The sequence below is a fragment of the Lissotriton vulgaris genome, chromosome 10 (assembly GCF_964263255.1).
Source record: "Lissotriton vulgaris chromosome 10, aLisVul1.2, whole genome shotgun sequence".
NCBI classification, from domain to species: Eukaryota; Metazoa; Chordata; class Amphibia; order Caudata; family Salamandridae; genus Lissotriton; species Lissotriton vulgaris.
In genome coordinates this window covers 119,880,092-119,898,904 of record NC_141698.1, presented here as the reverse complement: position 1 = coordinate 119,898,904, position 18,813 = coordinate 119,880,092, and the positions used below count along the sequence as shown (strand labels likewise).

Here is an 18,813-nt window from a genome sequence, read left to right as displayed (position 1 = left end):
TTCTGGATAACTCACTGTCCTTGCACCACCAGCCCCTTTGTGGTTTCTTAAGCGCGCTTGATGCTGATAGTGAGTTCACTTCATAGACGCTTGTTTGTCACTCTCATGAATACTTACCTTGGGTGTAAGTGTACCTCCCCCGCATCATCATGTATAATTCTCATAACTTAGTTCTGTTGCAGTTCCCCACTACCTCCCTACGTTTTCCACGGATGTATGTCAGTACAACGCGATCATTTTGATTGCGGTACTTTACATCGCGGATTTTACAACGCAAGTCGTTACAACGACTTGCGTTGGAGGGCGCGAATTGAGGAATATTATAATTTTATATTCCAACACCAGTCCACGTAACAGTAGGGAAGGTGTTGGAATATAAAATTACAATATTCCTTAACCAACAGCGCCATCCAGCACAAGTCGTGGTAACGACTTGTGTTGTAAGTGCAGCGTGGTAAAGGTTGTAAACGACGTTTACCGTTTTCCACCCTCAAAGGCTACTGGGATGTTCGGTAAATCCCTGTCCCAAAAAAGCACAGGGGAAGTGATCGAGGTGGATGGCCAAAATCACTCCAAGATAATTATTTATCCATTCATTTGTAACTTCATAGTGTAATCGTAACAGAAAGGCGTCAATATTTTGCTGGGTGCAGTGGAGCACAGCCACTCAACTGTAATAGGAAATGTCATTAGTCATAGGAAAGTCTCAGCCTCTCAAGGGGATAATTCCATGCATGAAGGAAGGTAAAATACTGCATGCTCTACCTTTCAGTCAGGTGCATTAAGGTCCTCTCAAAGCCATACTCGTTTATTTTATTTTATTTATTTAGTTGTATATAGTGCGAACGAGACCCTTATGGGTGTCAGAGCACTTAACAAGTGGGAACAAGGGTACAATGTGATACAAACGGTGATAATGTATACACATTGTATTGATCACAAACAACAATAGAACAATATTCACAAATATAAATATAAATGATAAGAGTAGCAAGGAATGGCCGCTCATGAGAATAAGGAGGTAGGGACCTCATTTTTAGAAGAATTTGTTGGAAATAAGAGTTTTAACTTCTTTCCTGAAGATGGAGGTGGATGGGTTGCATCTGATCTCCGGGGGGGAGAGAGTTCCAAACTATGGGGGCAATTCTGGAGAAGTATTGGTTGTAGGTTTTCTTTGTGGTTTGAGTAGTAAGGAGCGTGTGCTTCTAGAGATTCTGTTTCCACCCGTTAAGGTTAATTTCTGGGTCAAGTAGGAGGGAGTATTGTGGTGCAGCACTTTTTATGTCAGACAAGCAATTTTGAGGGAGATAGGGTAGGCATTTCAGGGATTGCAGGTCGAGAGCAATGTGATCAAGTTTTTTTGATCCAGTGATGATCCTAACAGCTGCATTTAGGGTAGCTTTTGAGGTTGCAGGCTTAATTTTCGGAAGGCCCATAAGGGTGGCACTACCATAGTCTTATCTCGATAACACAAGAGCTTGAGCCGCAGTTTGGAGGTCTGCCAAGGGTAGGAAAGGTTTACGTTTCCTTAAGATGTGTAATTGATGGTTAGCTCCTCTGGTGGAAGAACTGATGTGTTGTATGGAGAGGGCTTTGTCTAGGGTTATACCTACGGATTTAGCAAAATCAATGATATGTGGGGTACAATTCAAGGCAGTAAAATGAGGGATCCAGTCTGTGATAATGGGGGGCGATGATGGGTTGTGAGATACGTAGGAATTCTGTTTTGAGGGCATTGAGTTTGAGGTGGCTATGGGTCAGCCAATGTTGTGTATGTGTCAGGGTGTTGTTCAGGATATTGATGCTCTCAGGAGAGGAGACTTTCAGATAAAGTTGGGTATCGTCCGCGTACATCTGGTAGGAAATGTGTACGAGTTTGAAGATTTCAGTTAAGGGCTTCATATACAAGTTAAATAGTGTCGGGAGAGAGTAGAGCCTTAGGGTACTCCCAACGACACTGGTGACTGGCCGGAGAAAGCATGGTTCATTAGGATGTGCTGAGATCTGTTGTGGAGTAAAGAAGAGAACCATTTTAGTACGTGCCGGAGAGACCCATCCTGTGTTCTAGAAGGTTAAAAAAGATATCATGATTGACAGTGTTGAATACCGTTGACAGGTCTAAAAGGATAAGTAAGCAAGATTCATTCTGTTCAAGTGAGTGAAGGGAATCATCAACAATGTGGACCAAGGCCGTTTCAGTGCTTTGACCCAGTCAGAAGCCAGATTGACATTGGTCGAAGAGTTGGAAATGCTCAATGTGATTGCAAAGCTGTAAGTGTACACATTTTTCTAAGAGTTTGACTAAGGTAGGGATGTTTGAGATAAGGGGGTATTTATTGGGATCAGACTGGTCGGATTTGGGTTTTTTAGGCTAGGAGTGACCAGCCTACTTTTGAGGCAATCAGGTAGGATGCCTTGAGTGAGTGAGGCATTGATTATCATGGTCCATAACGGGTGTAGGACATGGATGGACCCGTTAAGGAATTTGGAGGGGAGAGGGCTGCTGAAGTGGTTGGAGTATTTAAGAGAGGTCAAAATGTTTAGGATGTCATTTTCTTCAAAGGTTTTGAAGCTAGACCAGCTGGCATTATTTTTGGGTGAGCATGGGGGGGGGGTTTCTCGAGCAGCCTTCCTGATAATGAGGGGTAGAATGTAAGAGGGGTATGGGTGGTAGGAGTTGCATAGCGTTCTGTATTGTGCTGGAGATTAGCATAGTTTTCTCAGCAAAAAAGGTGGCAAAGGTCTCACAGTTAGGTAGTTCTTCGCTGTCTAAGGAAGGGGAGTTTGCTCTTGCATATCATCTGGTTTTTGATCATTTGGAACAGATTTTTTGGTCGATTGGTTGCTGTGTCTAGTTGATGTTGGAAGTAGGTTGCTTTAGAGTTTCTGATGTGCCTGTTGTAAATGCTACTTTTTGTCATAAAAGTTTGAAGTTGGACAACGAGGGGGTATATCTCCAAGCTCTTTCTGCAAATCTGAGGTGACGGTGTTCCTCCTTAAGGTTACAATTGAATCAGGGGGTGGTTCATTTGGTTAGGATTCTTTTTAGTTGTTTAGTTGCAAGGGAATCCATGATTTTGGACATGGAATTTATGTAGGGCTTGGTAAGTTCAAGAGCGCTATAGTGGGGGGCGGGAGCAGGATGTCGTCACTAAGAGCTGACATAGTGAATGAGTTAATGTTGCGGTATCTCGGACCCACTGTTTGGCTTCCATAGGTTAGCCCCTAGAGAGGGTTACCCTTACTGAGATAAGGAAGATGATGCAGTGGCACAGCTTTTGAGTGGCAGTGCTTGAGCCAGTTTTGTGGCTGTGCTTGAGCCTGTTTTGTGGTTGTGGATTTACTTATATTGTAAACGTGAGCCCTTAGTTTCATGAGGATGCACTGTCTACAGCCAGCAGCACAGTACTTACTATGTATGTGACTTAATGGAAAAATTAAAACTGAGGGAGCACATGGCAGGAAACCAAATCATGAAAAAAACATTTTAAAGGAAATGCAAATAAATTCAACATTAAATATTACAATATAATGGAAAGATCATTTTAAGGAAAAGTAAAAAAATGATATTAAACTTGGGTGGATTTGGGTGTAATGAGGGGTTTTGGAGTTCGGGCTGGGTGATGTTTAGGGGGAGATGAGGGGTTTGTAGGTGTCATTGATGGGTGGATTTTAGTCACAGAAAGGGGGTTTTAGGGTTCAGGGTGGGTGGCATTTAGGAATGGAAAGGTTTATTAGGAACCAAGAATATGTGATATTTAGGGGTGGAATTGAGGGCTAGTGAGGAGGTTTTAGAGATCAGGGATGGGTAAGACTGTCTCATGTTGCCCTCACAAACCCCCAAGGCGATGTCATGCTTCATCATAGAGCGGTGCTCCTCATCGGGCCAGTGCTGCAATACCCCACAGATCCCCCAATGGTCACTTTGGCGGAGATCTTTTTAAGAGATGCTGTATGATGCATGCAAGTGAGGTGATTGGTGTAGTGGATTAGTGGAACGTGGTGGTGGTCTAAAACTGATAGGGGAGGCCACAAACTATCCTTTAGTAAGTTGATCGCCCTGTTAGAGATAAAAACCTTCAATAGGCAAATGCTACTCTAGAGGTTTAAAAGGAACCCTGGTAGTCAGTGTGCAACAACTATGTGTGGGCAGTGCCCTATAGTCGTAAGGTGGAGGCCTCACTCGGGTCTCTCTGAATTGTCAACATGTTTCATGCCTATCAAATAGTCTAAAGGGTCCATGGCGCTTCGTCAGGACAGTAAAACATTTATTGAAAAACTCCCCCACACAATTGTGGTGCCCCTAGAGTGCTACCTACTGTATGTGTGGTTCAAGGTCCAACCTAAAGTTATTGTGCTTTTAACCACATCTGGTGGTGCGGAGATGCCACGTTTAAGCGTGCCCCGACTTTTAGAGTGCAGACCGTGCGTCTGCACCAACCCTTCCATATCCATGTCCCTGGACGATCCAGGGATGCGGATAAGGATGGGTAGGTGCAGCCAATCCAGGGTAGCAGACACGGAAGGGTAGGTGCAGACGCACAGTCCGCAGTCTAAAACTCGGGGCATGCTCAAACGCGGCATCTCCGCGCCACCTGGTGTGGGTGTGTGAGGGTAACAGAGACAGTCTTGTTGACTGTCTTCGTGACATATGTCTATACACACCTATTAGGAATACTTTATCACCTTTCTCAGGAACAGAAGCCCCAATTTGTGAGTCTACCCATAGGAGCATGGGCTCTGGACCTTCTAAACTAGCTCTGAGTGCCCCCCCTGTCTCTTAGAGAAGACATTAATTGAAACCCTAGAAACCCCTCACCAGACCTTAACTACACCCATCCTGAACCCTAAAAGACCTTTCTATTCCTATATTCCACCCATACCTGTGCCCTAATAATGTCTCAGGACACCTAAACTACACCCATCCTGACCGCTAAATTCCACCCATTCCTGAATCTTAAAAGACCCGTTTACCCCTAAACTCCATCCATCCATGAGCCACAAAACCCCTCATTACCCCTAAACTCTACCCATTCCTGAACCCTAAGAACCCCTTTCTCTGTCTACGCCCCAAGCATCCCAGAACCCTTTAGACCACTCACCACCTCCAAACAGCACTCATCCCTGACCTCTAAAAACCCCTGAACTGTAAAATCCCCCTCACCACCCCTAAACTCGACCCATTTCTGAGACCTAAACACTTCACTACCCTTAAACTGTACCCTTCACTTAACCTTAAAAACCTTTATCAGCCCTACATTTCATCCATCTGTGAACCCTAAAAAATCCTCAACATCCGCTCTATGATGAAGCATGACATCCCCTTGGGGGTTTGTGAGGGCAACATGAGACAGTCTTTTTGACTGTCTTCATGACATAGGTCTAGACACACCTGTTAGGAATACTTTTTCTCCTTTCTCTGGAACAGAAGTCCCAATTTTTGAGTCTTTGAGGGGTTTCTAGGGGCCAGGGCTGGATGGTGTTTAGAGGTTGTATGGGGTCAGGAGTGGATGTTGTTAAGGAACTGTGAGAGATCAGCAAATTAAAAGCACTGGTAGTAATCGTTTGACAATGTAAGACACAAATCCAAAATAATGCCCCCTGAAGTAACGCTGAAATGAATACCTCTGACAAAAATGTTTCTGAAAGTAAGAGCGGCAACAATTGCTTTTATAACTTAAAAAATGCAAAAGCAAAATGAAATTCTATTAATTGGTTTCTATGAATTGGTAAATGCCATTCCACCTACAATTTTTAATTAAACAGTTTAAATCAAATGATTTGTTAGTAATGGTATTCCATGAAATCATTTTCTTATAAAATCACTGACAACAGGATAGACCAATGCGTGCCACGCAAATAACATTTGTAAGCTGTCAGCCAGGTGCACCAAGGCTTGGGAGGCGGATGTAATTAAATACCTCAACTCACTGTCAGTGCACCAACTACATGCCAGGGTCCTGGATTCGAGAATGGAGAGGGGGAGGGGAGGGCCATGGGGAAGCATGGGTTACCCCCATCTCCCAGGTGTCTGAGATCTGGGTCTGGGGATGCTGGATGATCTTGTAGAGGGATGATCTGCTTACTCTACCTACTGCCTGGGTTGTGACTACTAGTTTTATCTCTGTATTTCTAGGGGTTAGTGTGAGAGGATGGCTTAGTATATGGTGCTCACTTATGTAAGTGTAGCACCCTGCACTAATCCAGACAACTCTTACGGTGATTTTAGTGGTCTTAAACAACCTTAGAAAGCTCTCTAAGTGGTAGCTGTGGAGAGCAGCCTTAAGGATTAGTCCAGAAGAAGTGTAAAGCAGCTTATTTTTACCAGTACTTAATCTTATGGTATAGGTTAAGTGAAAAAGAATCACACAGTGTAGTTGTACAAATAGGTATTTTATTACAAACACTCACTAACCCAATTATACTATCTCGTACCCAGAGATAGAAACACAATACACACAATACTTAGGAAACAGAGCACATAAGTAGCACAAATACACAGTGGTCTCCATGGGGAGGCCGAACCATATACTAAAATAGAGGAATGCAAACCACGACTCAAGTCAAGAATGGTCCCAGAAGCCGTACAAGTGTTGGGGACCCAAGCAACCACCCAAGGTAAGTACCCAGGAACCCCACGAAAGTCGTGTGCAGAGTGTGAACTGACCGAGTGATCAACAAAAGTCAATAGGTAAGTCGCGGTTGCAGTTTTAAAGAAAAAGGACCCTTCCCAGCGGACCCTGAAGATACCCCATGGAAGATGTACGGTTGGAGAGTCACTACACCCTTTGATACCCCAGGAACCAGGATACCTAGACCAGGGAAGCTGGGTGCATATGTGTCAAGTGATGTAGGAAACCGCCGTAGACCACAATGGAGGACTTCAGGAAGGTTGCTGCTGGAGAAGAAGATAAAGGAGTCCGGTGGAACCCAAAGGTGGATTCAAGATTAGAGGTAGCTGCAAGCAGAGGGGACAGAGTCTATGCCACTCAGGAGTGACCAGGAGGCACGGGAGACAAATGCCGACAGATGTGGGAGATGCAGGTGAGGTTGACGGTGCCCTTGAAGTAGCAGCTGTGCGGACCAGGCAATGCTGTGGAAGACCAGTAGCCATTCACAAGCTGTTCCACGTCGGATGTCGAGGGCCAAGGGGTCTGTGTCCATCAGGGGCACCATCAAACCTTGGCAGCAGCAAACAACATAGACAGCAAATAAGGTGCAGTGTCAGGACCAGCAAGGTCCAAGTGTCTCACCACGACCAGGCTAGTCAGAGCGGGTACCGGGCAAGCAGGGGAGCTCACTGGAACTAAAGTAGACCCTCAAAAGGATTCACAGGCCGAAGGCACAGGAGTCGCAAGAGGACCTCGAGCGGCTCACCAATGAAGAAGGCCCACGGTGCAGAGGAAGTGGTGAGGGCAAAGATGTTGCCGCAGAAGTTGCTTGAGGTTGGAGCTTCTTGGAGCCCAAAGACCTCTGTAGTAGAGAGTCAACAAGCCTTGGCAAGTCGACGAGGTGCACAGGGGTTCTGTTCCAGTGGTTCCGACCAGGGATACTGGTCTCAAACTCGCTATGAAGACAGTGCAGGCCTAAAGGGAGTTGCAGAATCACCACCTGTGTTGCGGAGCCTTTCGGAGTTCATGGAAGCCCAGGATCGGCAGACCAGTCAGCTGCATTGCAGTGCCTGCAGATGGTGGCGAGTGACTCCTTCACTCCAAGGTAGATTCCTTTGGATCTCTTGGATGTCCACAGGACTGGTAAAGAACCTGTATGGAGCATGGCCATTGTAGAAGACCAGCAGGACGACGAGACCAGGAGAGGCAGGAATCTTACCCGGTGCAGTCTCAGTTCACAAAAGTGACGTCCAGCGAAGTCCAGAGTGTCTCGACAGTCGAAGTTGAAGTGGTATGTGATCTGGGCCTTGTCCTACGACGAATCTAGGGACCCACCCACAGGTTAGCGGTAAAGTACCCTTAGGAAAGGGTTGGGACAATTCAAGGTTCCCTCCCAGAGGAGGAGCTGGACATTGGGAAGGTTACTCCCATGACCTTTGTCCATTTTTGCGCCAGAGGGGGAGCGAACAGCTCCCTGAACTGGCTTGAACAGGAGTATGCAAGGAGGGCACCAAATGTGCCCTTGAAGCAGTCTCAGTGGCGCGGGCAAGCGCCCCCACCCTGCCCTAATGTACTAAAACCTGTCTGGGAGGCGGTCACGCCTCCTTCTGGCAGCCTATCTTTTGTTCTGCCTTCCCCTGCTCGAGCTTGTCTCAGCAGCAGGATGGCAGAAACGAGCCTCTGGTCATTAGCCGCCCTAGCTTGCTGTCCGGTTCTGGAAGACTAGTACAGGGAGCCTTGAGAGCCTCCCAGAGGAGTTTTACAGTGCATGGAATCATACCTCCCACACCTGATTCCAACATGTTTGATACCAAACATGACAGGGTTCGTAACAGCCAGTTTAGAGATGGCCATGGCATGGCCACTCTATATGTACTAATGGCTGAATACACATACACCAGGGAGAATGGACTCCGAAAGGTGTAGGGGTGCCCGGCTCATGCAGGAGCACCCTCACACTTAGAACCCAGCACCCTGCCTTCAGCATTAAAGGGCCTACCTGAGGGGTGACTTAAAGGTTTTAGATGTAGTGTCCCCAGAAAGAAGTAATAAGCTTGACCTAAGGAAAGCAGAAGCGTATGAGGTACTTAGTAAAGTCTAAGATAATTTTGTTGCAAAGGTGCAAAGGCACTAATACAAGAAAGAAAATAGAGCCCCCTTCCTCATGGTTAGGTAGTAAAATACAGCCATAATTGTAGTATAGAGTTCCCTTCACACCCCTGGGCGCCAGTGCTATTGCATCTGCTGCACGGTTGATAGCGACACCCCTGCTCTATACGGCTGAGAAAACCACTCCCATGTTATCGTATTTTTCCAGTGGTCCAGACAACATCCTCTTCCAAACGCGCAGGTGCTCAGGCATCAAAAAGCTATTAAGAAATGGCCACCTCTCATGTCAGAAATGTTTCTAGTTCCTTACCAGCCAAATGTACCAAATACTTCAATCTAGCACCAAGGAATGGAAAAGACGGCTAGGCAAACAAAATCAGGAACTATAAGATGATAAATAAGCAAAACTAAAAGCCCTAACTGCAAAATACTCACAGAAAGTGGGCTCTGGATTGTACTTAGGGAAGAGTATACTGGACCCAGAGATAGTGACTTCCAGGGAAAAGAAGACCCCGAGTAGCCCTGTAGAAAAGCACATAAAAGGGCACAAACGTTCAAGAAAACAATCTTCAACATCTTCCTTTCTTTCTTCCCAATCACTTTCCAATATCTTTAAGGACAGGGGCGTGTTCGCCGGGATATCTCAATGCTGGACAATGAATCAGAAGGCCACAGGAAGCATAGCATTCACTGTCAGCACTTTTAAGAAAGGTGCACCAAATACTTTCCAGCTGGCAGGGCATTTATTGAGAAAACAAATCCATAGCGTAGTACTAGGATAAAGGGCGCTATCAACACGTTTGGTTCCCCGTGTATGGTACCTTCCGCACAAAGCCCTTACATGGTTTCCTTCACTACCCCATTCATACTAATGCCATCACCATCACCCAAGAAGAGACTTTAGTTATCCCCTCTTCTCTTTCCGACCGTCTCATTTTCTATTCCAAATCACAGTCAAATTTCTTTTTATTGTTTTTATTTTCTAATAGTTTCTGAACAAAGTCCTAAGTTCGGCCGAATGCTCAATAAAAGTATCAAATTGGGCCTGGCAAGCCTCACAAGGTCCCTACGTAAACAAATATAGCTTGTATTTTTATGACCCTTACGAGTGCAAATTTGTATATTTTTTCTGAATATGATTTACTTAAAAAACCCAAAGATAACAATTGATTTTTAAACAATTCTGTATTGGTTTTGAGTCATCTTCCCCGAGCCCCCTCAGATAGGTGACCCCAACAACTGTGGTTTAAATGTGGGACCAAGAGGGAGAAAAGCAGGGGTAAAGATTGAAGGAATGGGGAAGGTGCTTGGTGGATGTGAGTATCTCAACATAGTCAGCAATGAGCGAGCAACAACGCGATGTAGAAAGAAGTAGGGAGGATAATAAATTCCCCATTATTGCCACAATCACTGCCAGCAGGAATCATAAATGTCAGTGGCTCCACAATCCTCAGAGGGGATCCATTCTGCATGTCACAAAAGACCATATGTAGAAGCTTTTTTGAATGTCGCACACGGACCAATTCGAAGAAATTGGGCCATTTACGACAGCAAAAAAACGTTTTAAAAAGTACAAAAGCCAAATTGCAATTTGTTATTTGAAAGGGGCGTGTTTAGGGCGTTCCTTTCAAATCCCAATTGACAGTGGTATGTATTAATGTTTTGCGACTGAATTACAGTTGCAAAGCATTCATTTTTTACTGACTGCAGAAAGATAATGGTCACCATTCGCAAATGAGAAGGAGACCTATGGGGGACTCCTTTGAGAATTTAAAAAAATATATTTTTTAAGAGCAGGCAGTGGTCCAGAGAGAAAGCAGGGTCCCACGGACTATTGCCTTCTCTTAAAAAATTAAATGTATACGTTTCATTTATCTTTTGAAAAGCATCTTGTTTACCTTACAGGAAAAAGGGCTGCCTTTCAAAGAAAACAAAGTTTGCTGTATTAAAATGCGTTCACAGACATTGTGTTCTGCCTATTCCAGCAGGCCACCATCATGGTGATTGAGGTGCTTCCTAGTAGGTCACAAATTGCAACCTTCCTCATTTATATTCAAGAGGTAAGCCATTTTGCTTTGCGACCACACTAGGAAGCCCTTTTTTAAAATACATTCTTTGGTACATAGGAATTTCAATTTCCAAACTGTGATTTGATAAGTATCGCAAATTTGGAAATCACTATTCCTCATTTTTAGGTCTCGGCCTGCGTAGGCTGTGCTTGCGCTATCTCGCTGGTGAGATTTTATGTCTTAGAGTAGCGGACTTAAACCGGCCCCTCTTCTCCATTGGCTGGCTTCCTAAACAGAGGCCAGACATTGGAGAAGACGGGCGTCTTTCCATTTAAGCCCCGTCTTTTTCGGATTGAGAGGTGTGTTTTTTAGTTTCTTTCTCTCCTCTTCCCATTGGCTGAAATGTTACATTCCAGCCAGTGGGAAGAGGAGAGAAAGAAAAACAAGCCCCCCAGTCCAAAAATGACGGTGCGTTTCTCTGAGGTATTTCTGCTTGGCCTCGGAGAAACATGGTGGTCCTTTCCCCCTTGCGCTGTTCTTGGGGCTCTCTGAGTGTCTGTCCCTCGGGCCCGGCTTGTTCCGGTGCCGGCACCACACAGTGCCAACTGGGATAGTGATCCATGCCTGTCGCCTGCCCTCTGTGTTTACGTCTCACTCCGTGACCTTGTGTCACACGGGGGGAGCGTGTGATCCTTCTCCGATTTCCTCCACCAGGATTGTCCCAGGAGTCTCTCTCCGGCCAGGCCTTTCCCGAAATCTCCTGCTGCCCTTGTGAGAATACCTTAAAGACTGAGGCTGTCTCCCGGTCCTGCCTCGCCCCTCCCCCTTCGACAGAGCAGGCTCAGCTGCCGCTGCAGCAGTCATGCCTGCCGACGGGGTGGACGAGCACTCGCCACTGCTGTCCGCAGCCAGCTCGGGCAACGGGACTCCCACCGACCTGCCGTACATGGATGACAACAACCTCCGAGGTAAGGCCGCCCTCCTCCTTCTCCAGCCCGCGTGCAGACCAGAGGGACCTCCCCTCCTACGATAGCCTACTTCCCGCACTCCCAACTTAAGAGCTGGGCGGAGAGTTTGCCCCAGTAAATCCCGCAGCACTGCCTACCTGTAGAAGCTGCCCATTTCCTAGCACGCACACTTTAGCCCTTGCCGCTGGGAGCGGCCGCTCTCTTTCGCCGGCGTCCCCGGGCTGCCCTCTCCGCTGTCATGCCGCTCTCTGCTCTTCTGGTGCTCTTGAGCTCACTTTGCGGGTTGGCTCCAGTCTCACTCCGGCACTCGATGTTGTGAGGCCGCGTACCCCTGCCGAAGCTCCTGGCTCAGCTCAGCTCGTTGTTCGGGCCACTGATTCCTGCTGCGAGATCACCGGGTAGTTCCTCTCAATTTCCACAGCTGCCCCAGCACCCCTCCGTTTCTGAAGAGGGAGCCGACGACCAGCGAGGAAGGGAGACCGGCCGCGCAACAGACAGAGACTCCCCCCTGAGCCGGTAAGTTTTCTTGCCTCTGTTCCCTGGCTGTGCTCGTCTTTTCTTGCCTCTGTTCCCTGGCTGTGCTCGCTTTTCTTGCCTCTGTTCCCTGGTTGTGCTCGATTGTGTGTGTGGCTCTCTCTGTGTGTGTGTGGCTCTCTGTGTGTGTGTATGTGGCTGTGTGTGTGTGTGTGTGTATGTGGCTCTCTGTGTGTGTGTGTGGCTCTCTGTGTGTGTGTGTGTGGCTCTCTGTGTGTGTGTGTGTGTCGGGCTCTGTGTGTGTTGGGCTCTGTGTGTGTGTGTGTTGGGCTCTGTGTGTGTGTGTGTTGGGCTCTGTGTGTGTGTGTTGGGCTCTGTGTGTGTGTATGTCGGGCTCTGTGTGTGTGTTGGGCTCTGTGTGTGTGTGTGTGTTGGGCTCTGTGTGTGTGTGTGTTGGGCTCTGTGTGTGTGTGTGTGTGTGTGTGTTGGGCTCTGTGTGTGTGTGTTGGGCTGTGTGTGTGTGTTGGGCTCTGTGTGTGTATGCATGTGTTGGGATCTGTGTGTGTGTGTTGGGCTCTGTGTGTGTGTGCATGTTGGGCTCTGTGTGTGTGTGTGTTTTGGGCTCTGTGTGTGTGTGTTGGGCTCTGTGTGTGTGTGTGTTGGGCTCTATGTGTGTGTGTATGTTGGGCTCTGCGTGTGTGTAAGTGTCGGGCTCTGCGTGTGTGTGTGTTGGGTTCTGAGTGTGTGTGTGTGTTGGGCTCTGTGTGTGTGTGTGTGTTGGGCTGTGTGAGTGTGTGTGTTGGGCTCTGTGTGTATGCGTGTGTGTTGGGCTCTGTGTGTGTTGGGCTCTGTGTGTGTGTTGGGCTCTGTGTGTGTGTGTGTGTTGGGCTCTGTGTGTGTGTGTGTGTATGTGTGTGTGTGTGTGTGTTGGGCTGTGTATGTGTGTGCGTTGGGCTCTGTGTGTATGTGTGTGTGTTGGGCTCTGTGTGTGTGTGTTGGGCTCTGTGTGTGTGTTGGGCTCTGTGTGTGTGTGTGTGTTGGGCTCTGTGTGTGTGTGTGTGTTGAGCTGTGTGTGTGTGCTGAGCTGTGTGTGTGTGTGTGTTGGGCTGTGTGTGTGCGCGTGTGTGTGTGTGTGTTGGGCTCTGTGTGTGTGTGTGTTGGGCTCTGTGTGTGTGTGTGTGTGTGTGTGTGTGTGTTGGGCTGTGTGTGTGTTGGGCTCTGTGTGTATGCGTGTGTGTTGGGCTCTGTGTGTGTGTGTTGGGCTCTGTGTGTGTGTTGGGCTCTGTGTGTGTGTGTTGGGCTGTGTGTGTGTGTTGGGCTGTGTGTGTGTGTGTTTGGCTGTGTGTGTGTGTGTGTGTTGGGCTCTGTGTGTGTGTTGGGGTGTGTGTGTGTGTGTGTGGCTCTGTGTGTGTCTGGGTGCGTGTGGCTCTGTGTGTGGGTGCAAATGCAATAGGTCTCGCATTTGCGAGAGATTAAGCTATTGGCATTGTAAATGACAATGCCATTTATTTATAGGTTTTCAAAATCAACACATAAATAAAATGTTTGTCATTTACAATGACAATAGCTCTAACTTTTGCAAAGGCGAGACCGCTGCATTGTAAATGCTTGTTGTACATATAGCCCAGTGTTCCAAGCTTCCTCAATTTGCATATGAGGGCCCCTTTTTAGAGCGAGCCTCGGTGAGCATGCGCTCTCGCTTGTAAGACTCATGTATTTAAAAATGGTCTTGGAACCCTCCCATTAATTCATTCGTTGGCATCATTGTCACTCTTCCTTGTTGCCTTTTAATTGGGCAGCACCTGCGGTGTGTCACTTCCTTTTCATTCTGTGGCGCAGGGAGTGGGACCAAGCGCAGATTAACTCAATTTGATAAGTGTCCCTCTGGTGGCCATTCGCTGCTCACACTGTGATTCAGGTAATATTTCTTCAACAAAAAAACACTATGACCCCGTCAATGCCTATTGCGTCATTGCACTTATTTACCTTCTCCACCCCCGCAACTGTTCCTGCTTCCCCAACCACACAGTTATCCACTGTCACCTGTCCCACCCGATTGTCAAAGCCAATAGCACGCCTATTGGCTTTACCAATGCTTGTTTGCCACCTGTTCGAGGAAATGTGCCACTTTTATTCTGGTTCCTTCCCACGCCTATTTTCGTTCCCAGTCTGACCCCGGCTAGCAGTGTTAAGGGTTTTGTTCTCACCTCCTTATGAACTCCCTCCACGTGCTTTGAGTACGTCACGTCCTGACGTGCCTGAAGGAGAGCAGCAGGCGCTGTAGAGAGACTGCACACCTCGGGGAATTTACCTCAGTCTGACAGATGACCAGCTGCAGCATTGTGGTTTAAATTGTAGCGGGTGCTGAAGCTGACTCATCACGATGACGTCATCGCCACAGGGGATTGGTCTCTTCCGTAGACGCTTTATGAGGCCTATGTATATTGCACAACTGTTTTTGGGTACACCAGCTTAACGCTTTTACTCCTGCCCTCCCTATAGTAAATAAAATGTATTTACATCGTATATGTTAGTTTAGAAACCTGTGATGTGATGACGACACCTGCATTCCTCAGCTGGTGAATGCTCTGAACTGCCCACACCTTGCTACACTGGCAACGTCCCTCTCGACTTGCTCTTTGCCAAATAAGGGCAAAATCTTCTTATATATATATATATATATATATATATATATTTTTTTTTTTTTTTTTGCTGTCAGGCTAAAGCATTTCTCAACGTATGTCAATATTCAAGCCAAGCGTCAATGAAAGTAAAGGTAACAAGCATTGGAAATGCAATAGGTCTCGCATTAGGAAAGTTTGAGCTATTGGTATTGTAAATAACACTTTTTATTTATGTGTTGGTTTTGAAAGTAGCAAAATTAATAGCTTTGTCAGTTACAATGTCAATAGTGTTAACTTTTGCAAATGTGACACCTATAGCATTTGTAATGCAATGTGTGTTGTATTTACGTGACTTGGATGTCTTGATATTACACATAACAATGGCTTTTAATTTTGTAAATAATTAATACTTAAATAAAAGTTATTGTAATTTATAATGGCAATAGCTTAAACGTTTGTAAATAACTTTTGTGAAGATTATGTTCAGTGTATTTTATTGTGACAAAAATCCAAGAACATTGCATTTGCACCTACACACACAGAGCCACACACACACACACACATATAGATGTGGTAGTGGTGGGTCTGGGGGATATGGTGGTGGTGGATGTGGTGGTGGTGGTGATGGTGGATGTGGTGGTGGTGGATGAGGGGGTGGATGTGGTGGTGATGTGGTGGATGTGGTGGTTGTGGATGTGGTGGTTGTGGATGTGGTGAAAGGTGGAAGTGATGGTGGTGGGTGTGGTGGATGCGGTGGTGGATGAGGTGGTGGATGTGGTGGTGGTGGATGAGGTGGTGGATGTGGTGGTGGATGTGGTGGTGGTGGTGGTGGGTGCGGTGGAAGTGGTGGATGTGGTGGTGGTGGATGTGGTGGTGGATGTGGCGGTGGTGGATGTGGCGGTGGTGGATGTGGAGGTCATGGTGGATGTGGTGGTGGATGTGGTGGTGATGGTGGATGTGGTGGTGGATGCGGTGAATGTGGTGGTGGTGGATGCGGTGGATGTGGTGATGGTGGATGATGTGGTGGTGGTGGATGCGGTGGTGGTGGTAGTGGTGGATGAGGTGGTGGTTGTAGTGGATGTGGTGGTGGCGGATGCGGTGGTGGTGGATGTGGTGGTGGTGGATGCGGTGGATGTGGTGGTGGTGGATGTGGCGGTGGATGTAGTGGTGGCGGAAGCGGTGGTGGTGGATGTGATGACGACACCTGCATTCCTCAGCTGGTGAATGCTCTGAACTGCCCACACCTTGCTACACTGGCAACGTCCCTCTCGACTTGCTCTTTGCCAAATAAGGGCAAAATCTTCTTATATATATATATATATATTTTTTTTTTTTTTTTTTGCTGTCAGGCTAAAGCATTTCTCAACGTATGTCAATATTCAAGCCAAGCGTCAATGAAAGTAAAGGTAACAAGCATTGGAAATGCAATAGGTCTCGCATTAGGAAAGTTTGAGCTATTGGTATTGTAAATAACACTTTTTATTTATGTGTTGGTTTTGAAAGTAGCAAAATTAATAGCTTTGTCAGTTACAATGTCAATAGTGTTAACTTTTGCAAATGTGACACCTATAGCATTTGTAATGCAATGTGTGTTGTATTTACGTGACTTGGATGTCTTGATATTACACATAACAATGGCTTTTAATTTTGTAAATAATTAATACTTAAATAAAAGTTATTGTAATTTATAATGGCAATAGCTTAAACGTTTGTAAATAACTTTTGTGAAGATTATGTTCAGTGTATTTTATTGTGACAAAAATCCAAGAACATTGCATTTGCACCTACACACACAGAGCCACACACACACACACACATATAGATGTGGTAGTGGTGGATCTGGGGGATATGGTGGTGGTGGATGTGGTGGTGGTGGTGGTGGTGATGGTGGATGTGGTGGTGGTGGATGAGGGGGTGGATGTGGTGGTGATGTGGTGGATGTGGTGGTTGTGGATGTGGTGGTTGTGGATGTGGTGAAAGTGGTGGTGGATGTGGTGGTGGAAGTGATGGTGGTGGGTGTGGTGGATGTGGTGGTGGATGAGGTGGTGGATGTGGTGGTGGTGGATGAGGTGGTGGATGTGGTGGTGGATGTGGTGGTGGTGGTGGTGGGTGCGGTGGAAGTGGTGGATGTGGTGGTGGTGGATGTGGTGGTGGATGTGGCGGTGGTGGATGTGGAGGTCATGGTGGATGTGGTGGTGGATGTGGTGGTGATGGTGGATGTGGTGGTGGATGCGGTGAATGTGGTGGTGGTGGATGCGGTGGATGTGGTGATGGTGGATGCCGTGGTGGTGGTGGATGCGGTGGTGGTGGTAGTGGTGGATGAGGTGGTGGTTGTAGTGGATGTGGTGGTGGCGGATGCGGTGGTGGTGGATGTGGTGGTGGTGGATGCGGTGGATGTGGTGGTGGTGGATGTGGCGGTGGATGTAGTGGTGGCGGAAGCGGTGGTGGTGGATGTGGTGGTGGTGGTGGATGTGGTGGTGGTGGATGTGGTGGTGGTGGATGTGGCAGTGGATGTCATGGTGGATGTGGAGGTGATGGTGGATGTGATGGTGGATGTGGTGGTGGATGTGATGGTGGTGATGGTGGATGTGGTGGATGCGGTGGTGGTGGATGCGGTGGAAGTGGTGGTGGTGGATGCGGTGGTGGTGGTGGTGGATGCGGTGGTGGTGGTGGATGGGGTGGTGGTTGTGGTGGATGTCATGGTGGATGTGGAGGTGATGGTGGATGTGGTGGTGGATGTGGTGGTGGTGATGGATGTGGTGGTGGTGATGGATGTGGTGGTGGTGGTGGATGTGGTGGTGATGGATGTGGTGGTGGATGTGGCGGTGGTGGATGTCATGTTGGATGTGGAGGTGATGGTGGATGTGGAGGTGATGGTGGATGTGGAGGTGATGGTGGATGTGGAGGTGATGGTGGAGGTGATGGTGGATGTGGTGGATGCGGTGGTGGTGGATGCGGTGGAAGTGGTGGTGGTGGATGCGGTGGTGGTGGTGGTGGATGCGGTGGTGGTGGTGGATGGGGTGGTGGTTGTGGTGGATGTCATGGTGGATGTGGAGGTGATGGTGGATGTGGTGGTGGATGTGGTGGTGGATGTGGTGGTGGATGTGGTGGTGGTGATGGATGTGGTGGTGGTGATGGATGTGGTGGTGGTGGTGGATGTGGTGGTGATGGATGTGGTGGTGGATGTGGCGGTGGTGGATGTCATGTTGGATGTGGAGGTGATGGTGGATGTGGAGGTGATGGTGGATGTGGAGGTGATGGTGGATGTGGAGGTGATGGTGGATGTGGAGGTGATGGTGGATGTGGAGGTGATGGTGGATGTGGAGGTGATAGTGGATGTGGTGGTGGATGTGGTGGTGGTGGATGCCGTGGATGTGATGATGGTGGATGCGGTGGTGGTGGTGGTGGATGCGGTGGTGGTGGTGGATGCGGTGGTAGTGGTGGATGGGGTGGTAGTGGTGGATGGGGTGGTGGTTGTAGTGGATGTGGTGGTGGATGTAGTAGTGGGTGTGGTGGTGGTGGGTGTGGTGGTGGTGGATGCGGTGGTGGTGGATGCGGTGGTGATGTATGTGGTGGATGTGGTGGTGGATGTGGCGGTGGATGTCATGGTGGATGTGGTGGTGGATGTGATGGTGGCTGTGGTGGTGATGGTGGATGTGGTGGTGGATGCGGTGGTGGTGGATGCGGTGGTGGTGGATGCGGTGGTGGTTGCGGTAGTGGTGGTGGATGCGGTGGATGTGGTGGTGGTGGATGCGGTGGATGTGGTGATGGTGGATGCGGTGGTGGATGCGGTGGTGGTGGTAGTGGTGGTTGTAGTGGATGTGGTGGTAGATGTAGTGGTGGTGGTGGGTGTGGTGGTGGATGCGGTGGTGGTGGTGGATGCGGTGCTGGTGGATGCAGTGGTGGTGGATGCGGTGGTGGTGGATGTGGTGGTGGTGTATGTGGTGGTGGATGTGGTGGTGGATGTCATGGTGGATGTGGAGGTGATGGTGGATGTGGAGGTGATGGTGGATGTGGT

The 18,813-nt window shown here is 47.9% G+C and overlaps 1 protein-coding gene across 4 annotated transcripts in view; it reads right to left on the bottom strand.

The window, feature by feature from the left end:
- The window catches only part of LOC147684806 (actin, cytoplasmic 3-like), a 68,912-nt gene that overhangs the window by 20,534 nt on the left and 29,565 nt on the right, over nt 1–18,813 (bottom strand). The window contains exon 1 of one of the 4 annotated variants that reach the window (XM_086940672.1): nt 14,379–14,491. The exons of the other annotated variants lie outside the window; for them this stretch is intronic. The gene's annotated coding sequence lies outside the window, so the exon portion shown is untranslated. Of the gene's footprint in view, nt 1–14,378; nt 14,492–18,813 lie in introns of those variants that run through there. 4 annotated transcript variants of the gene reach the window in all.